The sequence below is a fragment of the Ranitomeya variabilis genome, chromosome 8 (genome assembly GCF_051348905.1).
Source record: "Ranitomeya variabilis isolate aRanVar5 chromosome 8, aRanVar5.hap1, whole genome shotgun sequence".
Taxonomy (NCBI): Eukaryota; Metazoa; Chordata; class Amphibia; order Anura; family Dendrobatidae; genus Ranitomeya; species Ranitomeya variabilis.
The window spans coordinates 142,845,932-142,856,030 of record NC_135239.1 but is presented as its reverse complement, the minus strand read 5'-3'; positions in this window follow the sequence as shown (position 1 = coordinate 142,856,030).

Genomic DNA, 10,099 nt, shown 5'->3' with positions numbered 1-10,099 from the left:
AAAAACAATAAAAGTACACATATTTAGTATCGCCGCTGTTATGATCCGGTGGTAGGATCACAAAACTGACCTGACCTGTAAACCAGAATATTAGGACAAGTTCTGGGGATGTGGAAGCTATACTGACCGCAATCCTGATCCTATCCACACACACTAAAGGCAGCCGTGGAGCGTTACCTAAAAACCTAGATGCCTCTTCACAGCCTGAGAAACTGGCTACCCCTAGAGAGAAAGCAAAGACCTCACTTGCCTCAGAGAAATAACCCCAAAGTTTTAGACAGCTCCCCACAAATAATAACGGTGAGATAAGGGGAAAATACAAACGTAGAAATGAAACAGGTTTAGCAAATGAGGCCCGCTAACACTAGACAGACTGAAGATAGCTAGGAATCTGTGCGGTCAGTACAAAAACTATCAAAAACAAACCACACAGAGAATACAAGAACCCCCACACCGACTCACGATGTGAGGGGCGCACTCTGCACCCCAGAACTAACCAGCAAGCGAAAAATTACATTAAAGCAAGCTGGACTGAACTCATCATATACTGAGAAACGTTTTCAAGGAAATTATGAGCAAAATGAACAAGCAAGACTTAGCTTCTCCAGTAGGAGACAGGTCACAAGGAAGATCCAGGAGTGATCAGAATCAGGACTGAATACAACGACAGCAGGCAACAAGTGAAGGTCCAGGTGAGTTAAATAGGAACAGCAAAGCAGGAAATGAAGCAGCTGAACCCAGCCACAGACCAGCCATATCGCTAAAGGCCACCAGAGGGAGCCCAAGAACAAACTCACACAGTACCACTCATGACAACAGGAGGGAGCCCGAGAACGGAATTCACAACACGCCGCGTCCGTAACGACCCGACCTATAAAACTGGCCCACTAGTTAACCCCTTCAGTGAACACCATAGAAAAAAAAATGAGGCAAAAAACAACGCTTTATTATCATACCGCCGAACAAAAAGTGGAATAACAAGCAATCAAAAAGACGGATATAAATAACCATGGTACCGCTGAAAATGTCATCTTGTCCCTCAAAAAACGAGTTACAATACAGCATCATTATCAAAAAATAAAAAAGTTATAGTCCTCAGAATAAAGCGATGCAAAATAATTATTTTTTTCGATAAAATAGTTTTTATCGCATAAAAGCGCCAAAACATTAAAAAAATATGCAAATGAGGTATCGCTGTAATCGTACTGACCCGAAGAATAAAACTGCTTTATCCATTTTACCAAACGTGGAACGGTATAAACGCCCCCCCCCCCAAAAGAAATTCATGAATAGCTGGTTTTTGGTCATTCTGCCTCACAAAAATCGGAATAAAAAGCGATCAAAAAATGTCACATGCCCAAAAATGGTACCAATAAAACGTCAACTCGTCCCACAAAAAACAAAACCTCACATAACTCTGTGGACCAAAATATGGAATAATTATAGGTCTCAAAATGTGGAGACGCAAAAAATATTTTTTGCAATAAAAAGCTTCTTTTAGTGTGTGACAGCTGCCAATCATAAAAATCCGTTAAAAAACCTGCTATAAAAGTGAAGCAAACCCCCCTTCATCACCCCCTTAGTTTGGGAAACATAAAAAAATTTAAAAAATGTATTTATTTCCATTTTCCCATTAGGGCTAGGGTTAGGGTTAGGGTTGGGATTAGGGTTGGGTTTAGGGGTGGGGTTAGGGGTGGGGCTAGGCTTGGGGCTAGGGTTGGGGCTAGGGTTAGTGCTACAGTTAGGGTTAGGGCTACAGTTAGGGTTGGGGCTAAAGTTAGGGTTAGGGCTGGGGCTAAAGTTAGTGTTAGGGTTGGGGCTAAAGTTAGGGTTAGGGTTGGGGCTAAAGTTAGGGTTTGGATTACATTTACGGTTAGGATTAGGGTTAGGGGTGTGTCAGGGTTAGGGGTGTGGTTAGGGTTATGGTTTGGATTAGGGTTAGGGGTGTGTTTGGGATAGGGTTTCATTTAGAATTGGGGGTTTCCACTGTTTAGGCACATCAGGGGCTCTCCAAATGCGGCATGGCGTCCGATCTCAATTCCAGCCAATTCTGCATTGAAAAAGTAAAACAGTGCTCCTTCCCTTCCGAGCTCTCCTGTGCGCCAAAACAGGGGTTTACCCCAACATATGGGGTATCAGCATACTCAGGACAAATTGAACAACAACTATTGGGGTCCAATTTCTCTTGTTAGCCTTGGGAAAATAAAAATTTGGGGGCTAAAAAACATTTTTGTGGGAAAAAAATAAATTTTTATTTTCATGACTCTGCGTTATAAACTGTAGTGAAACACTTTGGGGTTGAAAGTTCTCACAACACATCTAGATAAGCTCCTTAGGGGGTCTAGTTTCCAATATGGGGTCACTTGTGGGGGATTTCTACTGTTTAGGTGCATCAGGGGCTCTGCAAATGCAACATGACACCTGCAGACCAATCCATCTAAGTCTGCATTCCAAATGGTGCTCCTTCCCTTCCGAGCTCAGCCATGCGCCAAAACGGAGGTTCCCCCCCACATATGGGGTATCAGCGTACTCAGGACAAATTGGACAACAACTTTTGGGGTCCAATTTCTCCTGTTACCCTTGGAAAAACATAAAACGGGGCTAAAATATAATTTTTGTGGAAAAAAAAGGATTTTTTATTTTCACGGCTCTGCATTATAAACTGTAGTGAAACACCTGGGGGTTCAAAGTTCTCACAACTAGTGTTGAGCATTCCGATGCTGCAAGTATCGGGTATCGGCCGATACTTGCTGTATCGGAATTCCGATACTCTTGTGGTATCGGATATCGGGTATCGCAACAACATTAATGTTAAAATGTGTAAAAGAGAGAATTAAAATAAAAAATATCGCTATACTCACCTGTCCGACGCAGCCGGGACTTCAGCGAGGGAACCGGCAGCGTTGTTTGTTTAAAATTCGCGCTATTACTTGGTTACGTGAATTCCTGGCTTGTGATTGGTAAGGTCGGCCATGTTGCCGGGACGCGGACCAATCACAGCAAGCCGTGACGAAATTACGTCACGGCTTGCTGTGATTGGTCCGCGTCCCGGCAATATGGCCGCCCTGACCAATCACAAGCCGTGACGTCACGGGAGGCTGGACACGCGCCCATTTTAAAATGAGCGCGTCCAGCCTCCCGGCTTGTGATTGGTTGACCGCGGCGCAACCAATCACAAGCCGTGACGTCACGGGAGGCTGGACACGCGCCCATTTTAAAATGAGCGCGTGTCCAGCCTCCCGTGACGTCACGGCTTGTGATTGGTCAGGGCGGCCATATTGCCGGGACGCGGACCAATCACAGCAAGCCGTGACGTAATTTCGTCACGGCTTGCTGTGATTGGTCCGCGTCCCGGCAACATGGCCGACCTGACCAATCACAAGCCGGGAATTCACGTAACCAAGTAATAGCGCGAATTTTAAACAAACAACGCTGCCGGTTCCCTCGCTGAAGTCCCGGCTGCGTCGGACAGGTGAGTATAGCGATATTTTTTATTTTAATTCTTTCTTTTACACATTTATATGGTTCCCAGGGCCTGAAGGAGAGTTTCCTCTCCTTCAGACCCTGGGAACCATCAGGAATACCGTCCGATACTTGAGTCCCATTGACTTGTATTGGTATCGGGTATCGGTATCGGATTAGATCCGATACTTTGCCGGTATCGGCCGATACTTTCCGATACCGATACTTTCAAGTATCGGACGGTATCGCTCAACACTACTCACAACACATCTAGATAAGTTCCTTGGGGGGTCTAGTTTCCAAAATGGTGTCACTTGTGGGGGGTTTCTACTGTTTAGGTGCAGCAAGGGCTCTGCAAATGCAACGTGACGCCTGCAGACCAATCCATCTAAGTCTGCATTCCAAATGGCGCTCCTTCCTTTCCGAGCTCTGCCATGCACCCAAACGGTGGTTCCCCCCACATATGGGGTATCAGCGTACTCAGGACAAATTGGATAACAACTTTTGAGTTCGAATTTCTCATGTTACCCTTGGGAAAATACAAAACTGGGGGCTAAAAAATAATTTTTGTGAAAAAAAAAAAAAGAATTTTTATTTTCACGGCTCTGCGTTATAAACTGTAGTGAAACAATTGGGGCTTCAAAGCTGTCAAAACACATCTAGATAAGTTCATTAGGGGGTCTACTTTCCAAAATGATGTCACTTGTGGGGGGTTTCAATGTTTAGGCACATCAGGGGCTCTCCAAACGCAACATGGTGTCCCATCTCAATTCCAGTCAATTTTGCATTGAAAAGTCAAACGGCGCTCCTTCCCTTCCGAGCTCTGCCATGCGCCCAAACAGTGGTTTACCCCCACAAATGGGGTATCGGCGTACTCAGGACAAATGGCACAACAACGTTTGGGGTCCAAATCCTCCTCTTACCCTTGGGAAAATAAAATATTGGGGGCAAAAATATCATATTTGTGAAAAAATATGATTTATTATTTTGACGGCTCTGCATTATAAACGTCTGTGAAGCACTTGGTGGGTCAAAGTGCTCACCACACATCTAGATAAGTTCCTTAGGGGGTCTACTTTCCAAAATGGTGTCACTTGTGGGGGGTTTCAATGTTTAGACACATCAGGGGCTCTCCAAACGCAACATGGCGTCCCATCTCAATTCCAGTCAATTTTGCATTGAAAAGTCAAATGGCGCTCCTTACCTTCCGAACTCTGCCATGCGCACAAAAAGTGGTTTACCCCCACATATGGGGTATCAGCGTACTCAGAACAAATGGCACAACAACTTTTGGGGTCCAATTTCTTCTCTTACTCTTGGGAAATAAAAAATTGTGGGCGAAAAGATCAGATTTGTGAAAAAATATGATTTTTTATTTTGACAGCTCTGCATTATAAATGTCTGTGAAGCACTTGGTGGGTCAAAGTGCTCACCACACATCTAGATAAGTTCCTTAGGGGGTCTGCTTTCCAAAATGGTGTCATTTGTGGGGGGTTTCAATGTTTAGGCACATCAGGGGCTCTCCAAACGCAACATGGTGTCCCATCTCAATTCCAGTCAATTTTGCATTGAAAAGTCAAACGGCGCTCCTTCCCTTCCGAGCTCTCCCTTGCACCCAAACAGTGGTTTACCCCCACATATGGGGTATCAGCGTACTCAGTACAAATTGTTCAACAACTTTTGGTGTCCAATTTCTTCTCTTACCCTTGCATTTTTAGAGCCCCTCATGTAACTAAACAGTAGAAACCCCCACAAATGACCCCATATTGGAAACTAGACCCCTCAAGGAACTTACCTAGATGTGTTGTGAGAACTTTGAACCCCAAGTGTTTCACTACAGTTTATAACACAGAGCCGTGAAAATAAAAAATCTTTTTTTTCCACAAAAATTATTTTTTAGCCCCCAGTTTTGTATTTTCCTAAGGGTAACAGGAGAAATTGGACCCCAAAAGTTATGGTCCAATGTGTCCTGAGTACACTGATACCCCATATATTTGGGTAAACCCCTGTTTGGGCGCATGGGAGAGCTCGGAAAGGAAGGAGCACTGTTTTACTTTTGCAACACAGAATTGGCTGGAATTGAGATCAGACGCCATGTTGCGTTTGGAGAGCCTCTGATGTGCCTAAACTGTGGAAACCCCCCAATTATAACTGAAACCCTAATCCAAACACACCCCTAGCTCTAATCTCAATGGTAACCCTAACCACACCCCTAACCCTGACACACCCCTAACCCCAACCCTATTTCCAACTGTAAATGTAATCCAAACCCTAACCCTAACTTTAGCCCCAACCCTAACCCTAACTTTAGCTCCAACCCTAACCCTAACTTTAGCCCCAACCCTAACTGTAGCCCTAACCCTAGCCCCAGCCCTAACCCTAACCCTAGCCCTAACCCTAACCCTAACCCTAGCTCTAACCCTAGCCCTAACCCTAGCCCTAACCCTAACCCTAGCCCTAACCCTAATGGGAAAATGGAAATAAATACATTTTTAATTTTTTTATTTTTTCCTAACTCGGATCTGGTCCTGCAGGGAGGAGGAGGTAAGAGACCTTTGGAGCAACGTGATCACATTGCGTTGCTCAGAGCGTTTCAGGGAAGCACGCAGGGAGCCCCCTCCCTGCGCGATGCTTCCCTATACCGCTGGAACACTGCGATCATGTTTGATCGCAGTGTGCCGGGGGTTAATGTGCCAGGGGCGGTCCGTGACCGCTCCTGGCACATAGTGCCGGATGTCAGCTGCGATAGTCAGCTGACACCCGGCCGCGATCGGCCGCGCCCCGCCCGTAAACGCGGCTGATCATTCTGGACGTACTATTCCATCCATGGGAAGTAGGGCCCACCACACATGGACGGAATAGTACGTCCAATGGTAGAAAGGGATTAAAGTCACAAAGCCTATTTTTACTGGTGCATCAGGCGGCATTAACCTTCTTAACCCATTACTTGCCAAATTAGCAATTTTCATTTTTTTTTTTTTTTAATGACAGATTTTTAATGATTTGGGTCCTAATGAATCAGAAACATAATTTGCAAAAATTTTTCAAGTACGGATTTTTCAGAAAAGGGCGACCCAATATTCAATTAAAAATGACAATGACATGATTTCCTCTTTTGAAAACATTCATTTTACAAACACAACACAAAAAATTGGACCTAATTACAAAAATTATAAAATCTTAGTTGCTAGAAGCTAAAAATTAGGCGTCCCAATAAAAGGACATTGGTTGATAATGGGTTAAAGGGCCATTATGAAACAGTGGGTCTCCTAAGCTGTTGTAGCCTATGCTGTGAGTGGATGGGCTGCCAAGAATTACGACGCACCACAGTACCCCTGTCATAAGATGTCCAGGGGGACTCCTGAAAAAGTGTTGCATTGAATTCAAGGCCTGCCCTGCTACCAATTCATATGCACCCCAATAAGCCTTTGAACCCACATAGTGGATGGGCCCATGAAAACCCACTTCACAATATGCATTTTGTACTCCCGTACTCCTTTGTTTTACACATTGGCGGCAAGGCCAGCCCTGGTGCATAGTCATACGCACCCCATTAGGCTTTGGAACCAACATAGTGGATGTGCCCATGAAAATACTTTTTTCACAATATGCATTTTGTACTCCCGTTCTCCTTGGTTTTACACATTGGCAGCAAGGCCAGCCCTGCTGCATAGTCATATGCACCCCATTAGGCCTTGGAACCCACATAGTGGATGTGCCCATGAAAATACACTTCACAATATGCATTTTGTACTCCCGTACTCCTTTGTTTTACACATTAGCAGGAAGGCGAACCCTGCTGCATAGTCAGTCATATGCACCCCATTAGGCCTTGGAACCCACATAGTGGATGGACCCATGAAAATCCACTTCACAATATGCATTTTGTACTCCCGTTCTCCTTGGTTTTACACATTGGCGGCAAGGTCAGCCCTGCTGCATAGTCATATGCACCCCATTAGGCCTTGGAACCCACATAGTGGATGTGCCCATGAAAATCCACTTCACAATATGCATTTTGTACTCCCGTACTCCTTAGTTTTACACATTGGCTGCAAGGCCAGCCCTGCTGCATAGTCATATGCACCCCATTAGGCCTTGGAACCCACATAGTGGATGGGCCCATGAAAATCCACTCATATTTTGTAATGGTATGATGGTTCCCTCTTTGCACAATTATTTACAGGAGAATTTGGCAATTTTATTTGCCATGTTGTTAACACTAAGGTTCAGATATGGCTTTAAAAAAAGGCTAATACTTGCAATGAAACACAATTTTATTGTTAGCAACAAAATTCAAGGAATAGTATGATTGAATAGTGTGAGTGTGTACACTTTTGTATATATTAACATACAAAGGTTAATATGTACATGTAAGGATTAAATAAATATAGTGATTACGTATATATGAAGATTAACTACATACGGTAAAGTTAGATCATCACCAAGAGGCTTTTAAACATCATCCGTCTGGAATATCAGAGAAGCAACACCAAGACAGAGAGCCCCTGGGAGATTACCTATACTGCATGAGAATCCCCAATTATGCAGGTATCAGCACACTGTACAAGTACAGGTACCCCAGTTTTGGCATCTGTCTTAGTCATGTTTCTCTGGTCTTATATAGTGATTTACACTATGTAGTAACTCTAGTTTCACCCAGACCTTCAAGTGGTCACTTTTCAAGGTTTGATTAAACTGAGATATCATGGAGTCATCAGACGAGGGGCCATAAACCCCTAGAAAATAAAAGCCACAAGGATTTAGATCAAACCACCACTTGCATAGTTTCAGTAAACCTTAATGTTTTACAATGACAAATGGCAAACATATAGAGGCTTAGAACTGTTTGTGAAGTGAATAAACAAATATTTATCAAGATTGTGTCACTATGAGCATTGTCTGTCACATCTGTAAATGTTTTACAAGAAATGCAGCTATGTGATTGTCTGAATGCATTCGATATACAGTCTATAAATCTTGGCTACAAATCGCCATTTGTATATTTGCCATTTGTACATTTGAGGCAGCCAAAGTTATGGCTCTCAAGGAGAGAAACTAATGTAGTCAACAAAGAAATATTTTTAATGAACTGAGCCAAACTAACAGCATTGCTTTATCAAATTTATATGAAGTGTATTGTGTCCAATGTGAGCAACTAGGCAACAGAAAAAGGAGGTCTGTAAGGGAGCTCTTTAAAGGGAAGGTGCCATCAAAAAAATTATTTTTCCAGCGATTGAAAAAATGTAAAGAATTAATGTTTAAATTTTCTTAAAAAATATTATCATTTTTTTATAATTTAGTAAAATATGAAAAATAATTTTAAAAGGTTTGGCATTTCCACTTTTAAACACTAGGGGGAGCAGCTAATGAAATTTGACAAAAACCTAGTGTACAACTAGCTTACATTACTGCACTGCAGTAATTATGGGCGGAGTCTGCTGACGTGTGTGATGTCACTCCTCTCCTCCCCTTCTGGGTGTTTGCTAAGGGATAAGAGAGGATGATATTCAGGAACCCAGTGAGCAGCCATTTTATTGGTGACTGCAGAGTTATACTGACAAGTAGACAGTCACCGAGGATGGCAGGCAGCAAGGATTCTGGGAGATATGTGGTGGAGGGAGCAGGGTGACAGCAGCACAGAGTATTTCAGGAGAGCAGTTGCTGGTCTATGGGGGGCACCATGTTCAGTGTGCGGAGCAGCCAGGGATTGTACATAGAGCGCTGTCTTTTATACACATGGATAGACCGTCTGCTTGTCTGCTCCACAGAAATCCAGGAAACATTTTTGCGGATTGATGGCCTGTTCTGATCCAGACTTTGCATGCAGACCCCATTCCCCACCTCAGATCCTGTCTTCTCCATCCTGTCCTGGCGATGTGTGAAAGCGAGGCGACAGGCGAAGTACGGGGTGACGCTGGGAAGGAAATGTAGCCGTATAGTAACGATAAACATGGGACCCCTCTCTTCAGCTGCCTCACCAGCTCTCCCCTGACTGCACCTAACTGGAGGTCATGCTGCCCCCTCTATTACCCCAGACCCGTGTGCAGCTGCTCAACCAGAACAACCCTAGAATGGATCCACTTTATGAAGATAATACTGCCATAGTGTTCTCACATAATACCGCCATATATATCAAACATAATACTGTCCTATAGTTCTCACATAATACCATCATATAGATTGCAAATAACGACGCCATAGTGTTCTCACATAATACCGACATATAGATCTCACATAATACCGCCATATAGATCACACATAATATCGCCATATAGATCACTCATAATACCGCCATATAGAGCACAAAATACCGCCATATAGATCACACATAATACTGTCCTATAGTTCTCACATAATATCATCATATAGATCGCAAATAACGACGCCATAGTGTTCTCACATAAAACCAATATATAGATCTCACATAATACCGCCATATAGAGCACACATAATACCGCCATATAGAGCACACATAATACCGCCATATAGAGCACACAATACCGCCATATAGATCACACATAATACCACCATATAGATCTCACATAATACCGCCAGTGTTCTCACATAATACCGCCATATAGATCACACATACCGCCATACAGAGCACACATAATACCGCCATACAGAGCACACA